Raw genomic sequence first — 4265 nt, forward strand, 5'->3', positions numbered from 1 at the left:
AATTACAGTCCTGGGAGGCAGATAATCCTGTTGATCAGAAGAAGCCCTCATGCCGGGCGGTGGTGGCGCACGCCTTTAATCCCAGCACTCGGGAGGCAGAGGCAGGCGGATCTCTGTGAGACAGAAGGACTCACTGGTCAACCAGCCTAGCCTACTTGGCAAGTTCTAGGCCACTGAGATACACCATTTGAAAAATTCAAGGTAGATGATGTCTTGAGAAATGACAGTTGAGATGGTCCTCTGGCCTTGAGATATATGTAAACCCATATGCACATACACCGCACACATATGTGCTTTTGTATACATAAACACAACACACACAAATGAGGCTAATATTATATATTTATAATATATGTCTCCCAAATAGTTGTTTAGTAATTTTTGGATTCATATTGAATTTTGTTCAAAATGAGGAATATATTCTTGCCATCAATTTCCTCATGGCCTCTTTACCTCCTTGTTCCTCAGACTGAAGATCAAGGGATTCAACATGGGGATCACCACTGTGTAGAACACAGACACCACTTTAATTTGGTTGGGTGAATGGCTTGACTCTGGTATGACATAAACAAATGTAGCTGTCCCATCAAACAAAGTGACTGCAGTGAGGAGGGAGGTGCAGGTGGAGAAGGCCCTGCGCCTGCCCTCAGTAGAGCGCATTCTGAGGATGGAGTGAAGGATGTAGAGGTATGAAACAATGATGATGAACAGTGTGATGACTATGATGGAACCTGCTGCGATGGCAGGAGACATTTCAGCAATGTAAACATGAGTACAAGAAAGCTCCACTAGTGGTGGGAGGTCACAGAAGAAATGGTTGACTTTATTTGGTCCACAGAAAGTCAGGCTCAATAAACAGCTGGTGCATGATGAAGAATTCACACATCCACCCACATGGGAAATAACCAATAAGATGAAGCAGACCCTGGGAGACATGAGAGTGGAGTAGAAGAGGGGTGAGTAGATGGCCACATAGCGATCATAGGCCATGACAGCCAGCAGGAAGCACTCAGCAGTCCCAAAGACCACATCAAAGTCAAGCTGGACTATGCAGCCAGCCACAAGAATAGCGGTTCTCTCTCTCAGGAAACTCACAATCATGACAGGTGTGACTCAGCTGGAGTACCCAATGTCCACAAAGGCCAAGTGGCTGAGGAAGAGGTTCATGAGGGTGTGAAGCTGAGTTCTTCTTCTTCTTCTTCTTCTTCTCCTTCTCCTTCTCCTTCTCCTTCTCCTTCTCCTTCTCCTTCTCCTTCTCCTTCTCCTTCTCCTTCTCCTTCTCCTTCTCCTTCTCCTTCTCCTTCTCCTTCTCCTTCTCCTTCTCCTTCTCCTCCTCCTCCTCCTCCTCCTCCTCCTCCTCCTCCTCCTCCTCCTCCTCCTCCTCCTCCTCCTCCTTCTTCTTCCTGGAACTCACTTGGTAGTCCAGGCTGGCCTCGAACTCACAGAGATCCGCCTGCCTCTGCCTCCCGAGTGCTGGGATTAAAGGCGTGCGCCACCACTGCCCGGCATGAGGGCTTCTTCTGATCAACAGGATTATGCTGACATTGCCCAGTACAGTGGTGAGGTAGACCCCAAGGAACAATAGAAAGAAGATTGAACAAAGGGTGGGGTTCTCAGTTAGCCCCAAAATAATGAACTCTGTTACCATTGTGTGGTTTCCAGTTTCCATCTTTTGTGAGCTGATTCCTCCTGAAATAAAAACCAGTGGCTATCAGAATACATTAAATGGCCTCATGATTGGTACACTCCACTCCACATTTAGCCCATTAAAAATAAGCGTGGATCTCAGTTTGGTCTCATGCTTATTCTTCCCCAAGTGTTCTGAAATCAAGTAACAACATGCATGGTGTCAGAATACTAATCACCATTTATCTTAAGGCCACAGATACAAACTGAATAGTGACTCAGATTAGAACACAGGACTCATTCACTGATCAAGTCAGGAGTCTGAATGAATGCATAGAACACTGATGTTCTGAGATCCCAAATAGTTCAGTGAATGCATAGAACACTGATGTTCTGAGACCCCAAATAGTTGAAATGATGGACTCATGTTGGTGTTTACAGTATCTAATTCAACTCTATTTCTCAGTCCCTTAGGGTCCACCCTTCCCAGTCTTTTTGTAGTTATTTGCAGTGTGGACAGTGAATGCCAATCTGTTGTGAAAGTTAATGTGTAACATGTGTGTGTTTTCAAAATTAAATTAGAATACTCATGGACAACTCTCTTCTTCCACGATGGCACATTTCACATGTTACATCTACAATATAGTGGCACATCTCCCAAGTCTGGCTTCAAATGTGAGAATAGGGAATATATGGTAGGTACATGCAGTGGAAGTGAGACAGAGCTATTCTGTCTTAGCTCACAATAAGTTCCCAAGGCTAATTTATTGGGACAGCTTAACATCATCTTGTTAATATGATTATAGATTATTATAAATAGAAGTTTCACATAGAGATAAATCCTGAGAAAGTATGACAAACAATATTATTTGAGGTCATTATTTGTACTGTTAGAACTGTGCAGAATGAACAAAGGAATGTATTCTGTAATGTTACATTATGGTTTCTTATGAGCTATGTTAGCAGAGTATTAGATGCTTATGTTAGCCACATGGGGGCATCAGATAGTTTCATATGAAAGGGATGTGAAGAAGTCAATTACCTTAATAAAAAAGGAATGAGGAGTTTAATCAGGAGATTCAACAGACCAATAAAATGAGCACAGACTATTATTAAAGGAAATTCTGTTAACAGGAAATATCCTAATATATTTCCTGTGAATTCTTGAATTGCCAATTTAGGTAATAAAAATATGAAGTATAGTCAATGTCTATAATCATGAGTAACTGTAAATTAAATCTCTAAGGTGATCAGTGCATGCTCCACTTTGGATTTTAAATTAGCACAGTCATTTTGGAAAAACAGTATGAGATTCCCATTGCACTAATGGAAGAATTTCCGTATGACACAATAACTATACTTCTGGGTATGTATCCACAGAAATTGTTATCCTGGAGCAGGATATGTTATATTATATCTGTGCTTCTATGTTTCTCTTAACAGTACCCAATGTAGCCAAGATATGGAAGTAATTTAAGTATCCATTCATTGATGAATGCACTTCTATGAGTCTAATCCCTACCATTTGGATTCAAGCAGTGCAATGTTAGCTAAAAGTACAAACAATAAAATGGCTCCTAATGACTTATTGCTATATCTGGATCAGCACATCACTCACTCTCATCAGAGAAGCTTCTTCTTGCAGTAAATGGCAATTAGCACAGATATCACCTATGGGACAATATACAGAGAATAAGACTTCATAGTTCTCATCTCTAAATGGGACATCTATATCACGCTTCTTCCCTCAAGGTACACGGAGCTATGCAGAAGAGGGCACAGAAAGATTATAAGAGCCAGAGGCAGTGGATGACTTCAAGGAAGCAATGTTTTTTAGATTCAAGGGGTCAGATGCGCTTATGAACTTACAGCGATTGTGACAGCACTCCTAAGACCTTAAGAGCTAAAGCCAGACAAAAACCCCACCATGGAGGAGGGTAGGTGGGTGCAAAGTTCCACCACTAGCTGAGCAGCTATTGGAATTTGATTACTTCTGGGAGAAGGGAAGTCAGGTTTCTTCAATGGAGTGACACCTGGTATATTGATCACACTCCAAGACAGGCATCACACCCAGGAAAAAATGGCCAACACAAGCTGGAGTGGATTGGTTTAAGAAAAAGAATAAAGAGAGAGGGAGGAAGCAGAGTCAGAGAGGCAGACACACACAGGGGGGAGAGAAAGACAGAAAGAGAGGCAGACACACACAGAGAGACAGAGAGAGAGGGAGAGAGTGGGGAGAGAGAGACAGAAAGACAGACACACACCAGAGAGATAGAGTAGACAGACAGACAGACAGACACACACACACACACACACACACACACAGAGAGAGAGAGAGAGAGAGAGAGAGAGAGAGAGAGAGAGAGAGAGAGAGAGAGAGAGAGAGAGAGAGAGAGAGAGACAGGGAGACAGAGAGAGACAGAGAGAGAGAGAGGATAATTGGTTGAGTAGGGAGGTGGGAATCTGGGAAAAGTTGGAGGCAAAGTGAATATGATAAAAATACATTGTACAAAATTCTCAAAGAATAAATAAAACATTATATATTAAAAGAAGTAGAGGTGATGTTCTGGCTTGAAATTGACTAGTTCAGAAGAAGCCTTGAGGCCTCCACTTGGGACATTTATATATCAATATAAAAG

At 42.3% G+C, this 4265-nt stretch overlaps 1 pseudogene; it reads right to left on the bottom strand.

The window, feature by feature from the left end:
- Nucleotides 1-403: 403 nt before the first annotated feature.
- Nucleotides 404-1669, bottom strand: LOC102924068 (olfactory receptor 5P4-like; annotated as a pseudogene).
- Nucleotides 1670-4265: the final 2596 nt, after the last annotated feature.

The sequence above is a fragment of the Peromyscus maniculatus genome, chromosome 1, assembly GCF_049852395.1.
Source record: "Peromyscus maniculatus bairdii isolate BWxNUB_F1_BW_parent chromosome 1, HU_Pman_BW_mat_3.1, whole genome shotgun sequence".
Taxonomy (NCBI): Eukaryota; Metazoa; Chordata; class Mammalia; order Rodentia; family Cricetidae; genus Peromyscus; species Peromyscus maniculatus.